At 33.9% G+C, this 14,171-nt stretch overlaps 1 long non-coding RNA gene across 1 annotated transcript; it reads right to left on the reverse strand.

Moving 5' to 3' along the window:
• Positions 1–2,544: 2,544 nt before the first annotated feature.
• LOC139484826 (uncharacterized) lies at positions 2,545–7,260 on the reverse strand. The gene is made up of 3 exons (XR_011655159.1): positions 6,856–7,260; positions 5,148–5,205; positions 2,545–3,825 (listed from the first exon to the last, which is right to left on the reverse strand). It is a non-coding gene; the product is annotated as an uncharacterized lncRNA (long non-coding RNA).
• Positions 7,261–14,171: the final 6,911 nt, after the last annotated feature.

The raw sequence follows: 14,171 nt of genomic DNA on the forward strand, positions 1-14,171 counted from the left end.
ATTAAACAGGTACAGAAAAGAGCTGCACGATTTGTAAATAACAACTACACAGACCGAACACCTGGCTGTGTCACAAATATGGTTAAAAATCTTAAATGGGAAAGTCTCGAAGAACGGAGGAAAACAAATAGATTATGCATGCTATTTAAGATCCAGCATGATCTTATAGAAATAGACCGTCACCAATATTTGACACCTTATGATAACCGGACCAGAGGTAAAAACCACTTCTTCCAAGAAAGAACAAGTACTGACACTTACGGCCAATCTTTCTTCCCGAGGACAATCAGGGACTGGAACAACCTACCAACAACAGTTACAGCGACCAACACCGTAGAGGGATTCAGAGCTGCCCTGAAGGCATGCTTTGAAAGGAAGTAGGAAAACCCAGTTGTAAATAATTTTAATTGTATATTTTTGCGAACGTTTTAAATGTATTTGTAATAGGAAAGAGAAAGCTTTCTGTGTTGCCCGACACTGCGTAAGAAGAAGAAGAAGAAGAAGAAGAAGAAGAAGAAGAAGAAGGAGAAGAAGAAGAAGAAGAAGAAGAAGAAGAAGAAGAAGAGAAGAAGAAGAAGAAGAAGAGAAGAAGAAGAAGAAAGAAGAAGAAGAAGAAGAAGAAGAAGAGAAGAAGAAGAAGAAGAAGAAGAAGAAGAAGGAAGAAGAAGAAGAAGAAGAAGAAGAAGAAGAAGAAGAGAAAGAAGAAGAAGAAGAAGAAGAAGAAGAAGAAGAAGAAGAGAAGAAGAAGAAGAAGAAGAAGAAGAAGAAGAGAAGAAGAAGAAGAAGAAGAAGAAGAGAAAACTTGTGCATTGTTTGAGTCCTGATATAAAACGATGTATACCACACATCTTTTATGTGATAATACATAAAAAGGGCTTACAGTGCATATTAGTAATGCCAAGAAGAAGAAGAAGAAGAAGAAGAAGAAGAAGAAGAAGAAGAAGAAGAATAAGAAGAGAAAGAAGAAGAAGAAGAAGAAGAAGAAGAAGAAGAAGAAGAAGAAGAAGAAGAAGAAGAAGAAGAAGAAAGAAGAAGAAGAAAGAAGAAGAAGAAGAAGAAGAAGAAGAAGAAGAAGAAGAAGAAAACTTGATCGCCGTTTTATTGCATTGTTGAGTCCTGATATAAAACGATGTATACCACACATCTTTTATGTGATAATACATAAAAAGGGCTTACAGTGCATATTAGTAATGCAAAAAAATACCAATAATACAACAACACCCGACTCTCCGAAAAACAGACAAACAAACAAGTTAAAACCTTTGAATGTTGTTTTTTAACGTGGTTTTAACTTGATTGGTATATTACTATAATTGATTTCTGTATAAGCAAACTAATTATTAATGTTAAATACTTATGCACATTCATGGCTCTACAAGCTGTCATAACCTGTATCTTGGCATTGCACAAGGTCGTATATTTTTCTCTGACTGTTTATGACGTCTTTACACTAAATCCATTGAATGTCGGATGTGTACTAATTGATAGTTTAGTATTAGATGCATGATTTATTTCATTAGTTGTTATTGGCTTTGAACTAGCTGTGAGTAACTGCGAGGTACTCTCTGATCTGTATACGTACTTAGTGTCATTTGTTGTCGGGATTGTACAAGAACCAGCTAGGTCACGTCCATTCTGCGTTTTGTGAGATGTATTTCTATTTGTATACATCTGCATGATGAGTTAAGCCTTTCAACTGATTTTTATAGTTTGTTCTTATGTTGTTCTATTGCGCATACACGAGGGTTTGGATGGGGTTAAATGATTAAAGAATAATGCCCTTAAAAAATGAAGATTAGAGAATAACGGGCAAAAAAATGAAGATTAGAGAAAAAAGGGTTAGTTTTTTGAAGATTAGAGAAAAAAAGGGGTTATTTCTTTTAAAGATTAGAGAAAAAGGGGTGAACATTAAATGTTTACAGAAATAACATACCCCCTTCCAGACCCTTCTCACACCACTGTCCCAGAACGATGGAGGTTTCGGCGCCACGTGCACCTAACACTAACATGTTAACCCCGCACATTATGTATGTGTCTGTCCAAAGTCAGGAGCCCGTTATTCCGTGGTGTTTGTCGTTTGTTGCTGTGCTTCATATTTTCTTTTCGTTGATCATTTTGTATTTTAAATAATAGGCAGTTGCTTTCCTCGTTTGAATTGCTTTACAATTATTGTCATTTCGGGGCCTTTTATAGCTAATATTCGGTATGGGGCTTTGCTCATTGTTGAATGCCGTACGGGGAAATACAGTTGTTAATTTCTTTGATATTTTGGTCTCTGGGGGAGAGTTGTCTCATTCGGAATCATACCACATTTTCTTTTTTATAAGACAAACAACAACGACGGACGCTAAGTGATTAAAAAGCTCGTTTGGGCCAGGTGAGCTTTAAAGTATGTATATCATATATGATAGCGCTTCTGCCAAAAGGGATCCATCCAATAACTTGAACAATGCATAAAACTAAACTATACATAATCTAAAATCAGGTTAAGATGTGCAAGTTACCTCATTGAGGTTAGAAATTAACAGTTAAGAAATAGGAAAACAGAAAGCATCATGATTTATTTTTAGTTCTTAGCCAATTCATATATTTATCCATGGCAAGAAGTATCTTTCCCTTACAAGATCTAGTTCGTCACGCATCATGGTAATACACGTTTCTCTTGTCACATTAAACGACCCATGCCACTTACTAGCAGCAACTGTCAAAATCTTTCCCATTCTCGGAATCCCTCGGCAGAAATCGGCCAGTTTAGTTTTGTATTATCTGAAATTGCCTGACTTCTGATTTAAAATCATAATTCAAATCGTTTTATTTGAGACAAAAGTCGCTGTTTGAAAAACGCGTAAAGCATGAAATCAGCTTGTTATACTTTTCTAAATTTTCAATGCTGGATTTAGTTAATTCTTCAGTGTTGAATTGTTGTGATATAGGTGAAAATCTAACATTTGTTGGAAGATATAAAATGTCATGCATCTCCCAACATAACAATCTTTTCAATAAAACCAATGATCATCCAGATATTCTAGTATGATTATCAGAGTAAAATCTTTATCAAGGTCTGAGATGAATTGTGTAATGGCAATGTCTTTGTCAAAATCACCTTATTTAATCCAAAATCAAACGACATTTTGTTGTGGACGTAATATGTTATTCCTGATGAATTATATTTTCGTGGATTTTCAAGGAAAATTCTCATTAAATCAAATTCCGAAAGACTCTTTCCAGGTACTTTTGACTGCATAAATCTCCCGCCCCCATAATATGAGAAAGCAGACATAAAGTTTGCTACGGGGTCTCGTAATATCCCAATATACAGAGTCTCCGTAGGCATGACAGCCGGAGTGCCAATTTGTCATATACCACGTGGTTGCATAAAATATTGTATTTTTCTCCGGCAGGTATTGGCACCAGTTGCAATGACTTTATGTTGTACCGTATCCTAGATAGTTAAAGTTTCCACAGTGGAATTAGGAAGAACCAGATTCAGATTTAATCTTTCTGCCAAATCTATAAAGCATATTCATTATTGTAGAACTCCCGGTTTTATGGACCTTCAGAAACGCTATGTATATGTTAGGTTTGCACCTAGCGTTCTCTAATGATTGGGAAAGGTTTATTTCTGCCGTTGAGAGTTTAAAACCAGCGACTGAATGTTGTATAGTATTTCCTCGATTAGTCAATGGTTTCACATGTATGATGTCCTCTGGCGTCAAATTTCTGTTGTTGCTGATGTAGGTAATTGTTTCTGGGTCTAATTTGATTATCATTTGTTTTATTGACAAAACTGTCACAATCGTTACTACAACCAGGAACAGTATCCAACTGAAATATGATAAATGCAATCTGATTAGAAAACAAATCTCGGATATGAGAGCACGCGAGTTATAATGTGTATACATTTCGATGTTAATCAGATTGAAATTCAGTAACAGTGAACACAAATGACAGACAACATACAAAAGAGACTCATAGCACGAAAACAAGTAATCCACAAGTATACAAAAGTACAGTTGAATGCATTGAAATGTTCTTTAATACACTGAATTTCATGTAATTCTATTAATGTGAAAAGAAGAACGAAAAAAGTCAGTTGTGATTCAAATATAAATATTGTTGAAAGGTGTCCGTGGGGAAGCTCCAAAGGCGGAATACATGTACTTTTTTTGGGCCGAAATTTATGTAGAATCGTTTTGAAAAGTTTCAGATAACACTGAATGACATGAGCACTAACACTAAAACCAATACAATTTATTTTTGTAAATTAAAATATGAATATAAAATTAATATTTTGTGAAAGTAAGTGATATGTATATACCGTAAAATATTGGGTTAATTCTCGCGTTATGAAATTGATATTCAATCAGTTAAAAACAAATAAAGATGAACAATAAAGAGAACGTCAAAACTGTATGTTTAACTTAAAAACAATTTATTGAAATTGAAAAATTTAGCAGCAGCAGCAAATAAGTCAGGCATATTCAGGACGTTATTACGTGTATGAGATTAAAATACAAGTAAGAAGTAATTCAATTTGTCTCTGACTTCTTGATTGCTTTGTTATAACTTAGGCCGTTAGTATATAAAAAAGAAGATGTGGTAGATTGCCAATGAGACAACTGTCCACAAGAGACCAAAATGACAGTTTTCTCAATTGAATTGTTTCATATTTTTCATGTCTCGGTGCCTTTTCCATCCGACTATACGGTATGGGTTTTTCCCATGGTTGAAGACCACCGTACGGTTGCCTGTAATTGCTCACATCCATTTTATTTAAGTTTTGCTGGATAGTTGTCTTATTGGCAATCATATCACATCTCCTTGTTTATATATTATAATGTCACAATGAAAATCGAGTCAAGCAAGATAAAAGAGAGGTTTTTTTATCTGTGATTGGAGCCTACCGAAATACTGTGGATTCATTATTTTTCGTTGGATACAAATTTTCGTGGGTTTCGTGGATACAGGTGAACCACGAATTAAAATGTTCAACGAATAACATATTTACAATAGACTTTGTATACAGATTGGCAAAACCATGAAATCGAAAATTTACGAATATGCAAGTTTTCAGCAATCCACGAAAATTAATATCCACGAAAATAAATGAATCCACAGTATATACATTAAAGCTTAATAAATAATACCGAGACAGCCATTTGTTCATGTCCACCCAATGGCATGTATACTTCCCAAAAATTCCCTCTGAAAAGATAAAGTATAAACATTTTAAAAGGCTGAAATGTTCGACAAATATTTCATACTCCATTACAATTTAAGATTTTGACAGTATTTTATAATTAGAGAATTGTTGATATTTTTGCATAATTTGTATAACTGAATGAGAAATTCAGGGAAAGAAATTATATTGTTTGTAAAAAAAATAAAATAATTCCAATAGCAAATTGTACAATGTAATATAAAAAATAACGAAAAAGATTCTAAATTGTATGTTGAATTGTACGAACTACAGCAATTAAGTATTCGCGAACCACGTTTATCTGTGTGGCTGCAATGCATACTGTGTTGCCTCTACACTTAATGTTATTGTCGTTATACCGATATCCGAACGCAGTAAACAGGGTCGCGTTCAATATAGTAGCGGCTACGTAAGGCTACGTAGATTTATGACTATTGAACGAGTAGCTAACCTAGCTGCTATCAATATCTACATGTATGTAGCAGCTAGGCTAGCTACATGTTCAATAGTCATAAATCTACGTAGCACTACGTAGCATTATTTAGCTGCTACGATGTTGAACGCAACCCTGGTGAAAAACACAATTTAAGTATAATGATAATACTACCATGGTGAATGATTGTACTTCAAATGAAAGAGACTATTGAATTTAATGACCAACGTTCATTTAAAAACAAATCCAATATGCATTAACCAAATTTGACAGATAAATGTTTTTTAAATGACATTGTATTCTTTCATTTCTGTCGTTGAAAAGCAATAAGTTTTAATGGAATTTAAAGTATCATATTCAATAGATATTGATATATTTCGGAAATATTTTATCTTGCAATTTGTAAATTTAATACACAGGCACTTGTCTAAGAAAAAAAAAACTAATATTATATACCTTTATATAATATTATGTTATATTAAGGTATATAGGTATTTTTTTTTGAGACAAGTGCATGTGATTTAATACTAGGGATTTCAATCCTCTGCTAGTAAAGTATACCAGCAGCCAATATTTCAGTTAGCTGTGGCACGATTTACTTATTAAATTACGCTATATCCACTGACAATGAATAAAACGATTTGTGCGAAATGAGAGAAGATCAGTTTTTCTATCTAAAAATTTAAACTTTGGAAATGCACATTTGAATATAAACACTGCTTGATCAATGTAATAATAACAAAATAAAATAAAAAAAAACAACAAAAAAACACAATAAAAATGTTAATATTATACATAAAAACGATCTGTCTCGACTCTCGAGTTTTTATTTGGAAGACAAAAATCGTTATTTATAAACAAAGCATGCACATGTATATGGTTTTCCTGCCTGAATTGATTTATAATATAGTCCTTTTTTTGGGACCCTTTATAGCTTGTTGTTCGGTGTGAGCTAAGGCTTTCTGTTAATGGCCGTATTTGTGCCTGTAATTGTTTACTTTTTACTCATTGTGTTGTGACTTAGATGGAGAGTTGTCTCATTGACACTAATACCACATCTTTTTCTACATAACTTAAGATAAGTGATCACTTTTATGTTTAATTATTGTCTACCAAGAAACCATTATATATACAAAGGTACCGTTTTACTTTAGTTTTAAACATAAAGTAAATTTTAAACATAGTGTTTTTGCTAAATAATAATCAAAGCAAACTACTTTACCTGGCTATTGGAGGTGTAAAAGCATCCTACTGATAGTTGATTCTATCCTGCTCAGTGATGCGAGACGCTACCTGCCATTAAACAATTCCTGTAGTCCTGTAACTAAACAATGTAAACTATAAACGTCACTCTCCAACAACTTCAGTAGACAATACATCATCAGAACTATTCTTCACCATTAACTTATTCTCCATTACTGGCATATTTTAATGTTTGCTTATAATACATAAATCATTACATGTAATATTGTTAGCTCTTTCAGATGATGGGTGCTGAATCGATGGTCAAATCATGCATTCAATATTGAATATTACTTCTAAACCAATTAATACGCCTGCAGATACTATGGATTATCTTTAGAAGCTATGCATACCTTGTAAAACTGCCGATAGTATGTCTGAAGTCCGATCTGTGTAAATGTCATGCAACTTTTACTTATAGCAGTTTAATGCAGATTGACATCTAAATGAATTGTTTATCGTCGTTTTTAATCATTTTCTTATTTCTTGTATCCCTGTATATTTTACATGACTTTTATCAGGTAAACTTATTACCTTAACATGGAAATTATAAACATTAAGCTCTTATTATTTCTAGACAGGATTGCTATACAAAATGTTAATTATGCAATTAGAAATAAAGAAATTAAAATGGTGTTATTCCCTCATTTGTTTGTACGTTCTTCGCGTGTAAGGTTACAAGAGCGCAATTATTCGTAATGCATTTTCCATAGGATACCACTAGTGTTCCGTATTTTTTTTCTCGAAGACTACACAAACTAGGGGAAAACGGGTGGCAGTTCCTGTTACTAGAAATGCCAGTGTTGCATTACAACCAACAAAAAATATAGGGTCATGCGGCTCAAATTGACCTAAAATGCAGTTGAAAAAAATCGTCTACTTTTTTCGCTTACTGAAAAAGGCATATTTTTAATGGCTCCGACATGCAGAAATTGAAGATATTTTCTATACTTCGTAAAATGTGAATATGATTTTCGGCAATTTTTAAACCTAATTGGATAAGCTTTCGATTTAATGTAATTCCAATCCTGTATCAACCAATCAGAAGCCGTATAGGATTCTATTCTGAGTACCATCTTGGGGTAAAAAACTTGCCGGTAAAATGTAAACAAATAATTGCGCTCTTGTAACCGTAACGAAACTAGCTGATGACAAGATACTACAAGCGTTAGCCTTTGAAAAAGGCTATTCGACTCTTAGCTGATGAAAATGGAAAGTGCTCTCGCTTTGTAGATTAATTCATTTACTAGAATAGCCACGTGCACCAATCAGCAAATTTTACCACACACGTGAGGTCACACGCTATGAATTATTATCGTTTAACGTTGTTGTTTACTCCAGAAGATTCGACTATTTATAGATAAAGGTTACCTGTGTAAAATCTAATTGCTAAAATAGAGAGGACAAATCCGATACTCTACGGTATTGAAGGACATTTACCTGGTTAGGATTGTCCTAACCAATCAATAAACTTTGATTATTCACGTCTCGTAATATCTTCCAATCAGGAAGCAAGAAAAATTCACGCACTATCTGTCCATCGTTCAATTCTTAATCTCGACTCCTAGGAGTCGAGAATTACCAAATCTTTATAAAACATGTATATTACTCAATTTTATATTCCAGCTTGTATGTATTATAATGGTCACCACACAGAATTTATCAATTTCTAAAACCAATGACTTGTCGTATAAATTAAGCGTGGCTTAATTTTATCTCATAGAATGCGCGTACACCACTTGATGAAACGGAATGGTCAAACGTTGCAGTCATAAGGACAAAGATGGAAACAACTATAGCTTTGCCACAATACAGAGACCTCGATAGACCATACTGCATGCTCCGTAATCTATACTGTGAAACCTCGATAGACCATACTGCATGCTCCGTAAGCTATACTGTGAAACCTCGATAGACCATACTGCATGCTCAGTAAGCTTTACTGTGAAACCTCGATAGACCATACTGCATGCTCCGTAAGCTATACTGTGAAACCTCGATAGACCATACTGCATGCTCAGTAAGCTTTACTGTGAAACCTCGATAGACCATACTGCATGCTCCGTAAGCTATACTGTGAACCCTCGATAGACCTTACTGCATGCTCAGTAAGCTTTACTGTGAAACCTCGATAGACCATACTGCATGCTCCGTAAGCTTTACTGTGAAACCTCGATAGACCATACTGCATGCTCCGTAAGCTATACGGTGAAACCTCGATAGACCATACTACATGCTCCGTAAGCTTTACTGTGAAACCTCGATAGACCATACTGCATGCTCCGTAAGCTATACTGTGAAACCTCGATAGATCATACTACATGCTCCGTAAGCTATACTGTGAAACCTCGATAGACCATACTGCATGCTCCGTAAGCTATACTGTGAAACCTCGATAGATCATACTACATGCTCCGTAAGCTATACTGTGAAACCTCGATAGACCATACTGCATGCTCCGTAAGCTATACTGTGAAACCTCGGCATGACAAAACGTAAAACCAATCCACAAAGAGAAAACTAACTGTCTGATTTATGCTGTAGTAAAATAAAGTACAAAATCTACAAATGAGATTTAACTGGGTGATTGAGAAAACATTCACACGAGATACGATATTAAAGAATACGAGATAGTTATGGAGGATGTTAAAAGCTTACATTGTTTAACTTGGTTAATGATTGCATCACAAATTATATCAATGATTCAGCAGTAATAATAGTAATGCATGACATCTTTAGGTGTTAAAACAATTAAAAAGCAGTCAAGTGTCCTTACCAATTATATCTTTCCAGAAATATGATGAACAGTTCCTGTGTTGTCTCATAATGCCTGGTATAATTGAAGTTGGAATTTCCCATTTACGGGATAAAGAAAACACTTATAATTAACAAGACAAATGGACGAGTCGGTTCAATATTGGTGCAACTTAAATAACATTGTGCATTCCTATTGATTTAATGCGTAATGCAGATTTCAATGCACTTTAGCCGCGTGTATCCACAGTTCCCATAAAACAATGTTGAGTTTCCGCATAGTGACAGTAATTGAATGTATCCTTTAAATCACGTCTTTAAATCGTACAAGTAAAGAAACATCAGTTGCGTGCCAAACCACCAGTACGGAGAAGGTATAGTCAAATATCATTGAACAAATTGATGGTTCCTCTTATAAGCTGACCTATTAACGAAAAGTTAAATAACTTCAGGGGCGGATCCAGAAATTTTCATAAGGGGATAGGACCACTGACTATCAAAGAAAGGGCCACTCGTGTCATGCTTCATGCAGTGATTCCCTAAATAATACCCCCCCCCCCCCAAAAAAAAAAGGGGGGGTATGGACCCCTGTCCTCGTTTAATCCACCTCTGAACCTAATCAAAACTGCATTGGCAATCATACCACATCATCTTATTTTTATAATGTGCTTCAAGTTCTACTATTTGAACTTTTTTTATTAACCTTTGGCTGATCCATTATTAACTAAGTCCAATCACTGAAATAAAAGATGATGCGGAGAAAAAAAAGTTAATATAATGATTTTAGTAAATTTTCCGCAATTTATTTTTACTGATTATTGTGTATTGACTTATTCGTCTTTGGAAAAAGGATTGAAATTCAATATTATCTCATAATTCGTCTTTGATTAAAAGCTTTAGGATTATATAATGCATTCACTTGACACTGGGAATTTCCGTTAATATATTTATTCTGCGCTTCAGAAACAAATCTTAAGTTAGCAGAAATCAATAATTTGTATAGCAGCTTGTAATTCACTTCAAACAAAATTCTTGATTCATCGTTCGCCCGTCCAGATATAATAATATGACTTTTAAAAATTTATAAAAATTAATATCACCATGCATGCCCATCTTTTAATTAATGAATTCAACTTGGGTATGATATCAGTCATAACCGTTTATTACAATTTATTGGCTTTACCAATATAACCGTATCAAACATTTTGTTTATAACATAAAGTCACGAAGTGAATATGCATTCTTTTTTTCAGCATTCGTCGATAAGTTTGTTTAAATGTGAGGTCTTATCTACTACACCGTCCAATCAGATACAATGCTCTGCATATCATCCAACAAATTAGTGAGAAATACTACGATTCACAAACATTGCTCTTTCTGTAAATATACATTGACTTAATGTAAAAGATAGCAAACCTTGTATTGGAAAAGGGGAGGTGAGGGCGTTTGCAGAATAAAAGAACACCAGTTTTAGTTACAGTGATTTTAGCAAGTCCAACAGAGACGCACACATATGATGTTTCGTTTTAAAATCTTGAATGGCTTGACAGTAGTGCATACAAATTGAATAGTAGGTATTAAGCATGTTAAGTAAACTATGATATAAACATTACCTGAGTGTTTGTTAAGTCCGTAATACACATTTGATATTTGATATGGTATGGGATTAATCAGGCATACAAGATAACATTACTATTTATTGTTTTAGTTTTGTTTTAAATCAGTGACTTTAACTGAGTCAGAACATTTTAAGTTGTTATAACAAACCACATAATTATCAGAAGGGCTTGGATAGAATATTTTAATTGAAACCAACACATCAGATCAAGAATATTCCATCCCAGAAAATTAAAAAGATATCTTTCTCACTGAATTGAATAAATCCCTTCTGAAACTACTGGGCAAAATAAAACTAAACTTGGCCTTAACCATCCTTAGGGTATCTGGTTTTAAAACTGTATTCGATCCCCCCCCCCCCCCCCCCCCTAAAATCAACCAAGATGGCCGCCATGGCTAATAATAGAACATGGGGGTGAAATACAGATTATGGCTTATAGCTCAGAAACTAAAGCATTTTGAGGAAATCTGAAAAAAGGGTTATTAAGATTATCAGGTCAAGAACTATCATCCCTGAAAATTTCAGCAGTTGTTGGCTTGCTGCCCTTAAATTGGTAATTCTTTAATTGGTAATTTTAAGGAAAATTTTGCACTGAGAGTTTTTGGTTATTATCTTATATATCATAATAAATAAATTCTAAACAGCAAAAATGTTCAGCAAAGTTAGATCTACAAATAAGTCAACATGATCAAATGGTCAATTAACCCAATTAAGAGTTATTGCCCTTTAAAATAAACTTTTCAAATTTTTCGTTAAAATCTTCTCCTTTGAAATTACTGTTGAATTGGACCAAATTTGGAACCCCGCCCATCAAACAAGATGGCCACCATGGCTAGTTTGATTTTTTTTTTATTAAACATGTCCTATGTAAGTACTCTTTTTAGTGATATTTGTAAAGAATTTGACAAAATCTGCAAAAATTGCAATTTTAAATAATCTAATATTATGTCTTTTAAACTTCATACCATGTTCATTAATAACCAGAAATATTGGTAGAGCCTCAACATTACACATATATGCAACTGCAGAAGCCCATTACTACACAAGTATGCAACCTTCTACAGAGTTTGGGTGATCACAATATCCTCTGTTCCAGCTGTGTTAAACAATTCTATAGTTGTTATTTAAATTTTATAGCATGGTTAATCGGTGTGCCCAAACATTTAATAGTATAAATTTTTGGCATGTTCATGGTCTTCATGAGTATTAAGAATATTTATTGTGGATCATAAAATAAGTAATAACATTTTTCCCTGTAGAATGTTAATCTGTAAAACATATGTGATATAATGTATTCAAAAGTTTCACTCTTTGACTTATTTTTGAAATTCCATCCATGATTCAATATTTATTTTTTTGATATCAATACACATACCCAACTGAGAAAAACGGCAAATCAGCAGACATGCTTAACCTTCACCAAAGCTGTAGTATGAACTTTTGGAAGCTGCTATTGTAGAATTGTAGAACTTTTTCTGGGAGGCTCTGCTCAGAAATAAATCTAAGAGGAAATTGACCCTACCTGTTTGAATGGATAAACTTCCCCACATTTTGCACCAGTACTACATCAGGCCTGCTATCTTGACCAAGTCTTTGTTAGGCTGTTTTTAATTTTAGATTAAGGTGACCATGAATGTTGTTGTTGTCTTGTTATATTGTTTGATTCTTGTTCTCCTTTGAATGTGCATTGTTTTCTCTCGTGTACAAACGAAATGTATTAACTTTTTCTAAAGCAAACTAGTGTTATGAGTACACCAACTTCACAGGTGTGTTGGATTCCAAAGAGAAGACAAATGAAAGGATCCTTAATATGATGTACTTGTTTAAAACTGGTCTTGTGAAAGGATTTCAATTGAAGTGATTAACTGATCACATTAAAATTCTAGTCTTCAACAAAATATTAAATCCTTTAGTTATTCATTTATATAACAATGTGATCCACTTTTCTACGCAGAACTTACGTTATACAAGAGTGCACACGCTGAAATGTCTCGCCTTCTATACTAATCATTGATATTATGTTGATAGTCCTAAGTATAAAGCTAAGCTTTAATACAACTGTCACATAAACTTAACATTAACCAAGATAACTAAACAAAGACCAATGAACCTTGAAAATGAGGTGAAGGTCAGATGAACCATGCCAGGCAGACATGTACAGCTAACAATGCTTCTATACAACATATATAGTTGACCTATTACTTATAGTTCAAGAAAAATAGACCAAAACACAAAAACTTAACACTGTGCAATGAACCATGAAAATGAGGTCACGGTCAAATAAAACCTGCTCGACTGACATAAAGATCATAAAATATTTCCATACACCAAATATAGATGACCTATGGCATATAGTATTAGATAAAAAGACCAAAACTCAAAAACTTAACTTTGACCACTGAACCATGAAAATGAGGTCAAGGTCACATGACATCTGCCCGCTAGATAGGTACACCTTACAATCATTCCATACAACAAATATAGTAGACCTATTGCATATAGTATGAGAAAAACAGACCAAAACACAAAAATTTAACTATAACCAGTGAACCATGAAAATGAGGTCAAGGTCAGATGACACCTGCCAGTTGGACATGTACACCTTTAAGTCCTTCCATACACCGAATATACTAGCCCTATTGCTTGTAGTATCTGAGATATGGACTTGACCACCAAAACCTTAACCTTGTTCACTGATCCATGAAATGAGGTCGAGGTCAAGTGAAAGCTGTCTGACGGACATGAGGACCTTTCAAGGTACGCACATATCAAATATAGTTATCCTATTACTTATAATAAGAGAGAATTCAACATTACAAAAAATATGAACTTTTTTTTCAAGTGGTCACTGAACCATGAAAATGGACATGTGACTGACGGAAACTTCGTAACATGAGGCATCTATATACAAAGTATGAAGCATC

The sequence above is a fragment of the Mytilus edulis genome, chromosome 8 (assembly GCF_963676685.1).
Source record: "Mytilus edulis chromosome 8, xbMytEdul2.2, whole genome shotgun sequence".
Lineage (NCBI taxonomy): Eukaryota > Metazoa > Mollusca > Bivalvia > Mytilida > Mytilidae > Mytilus > Mytilus edulis.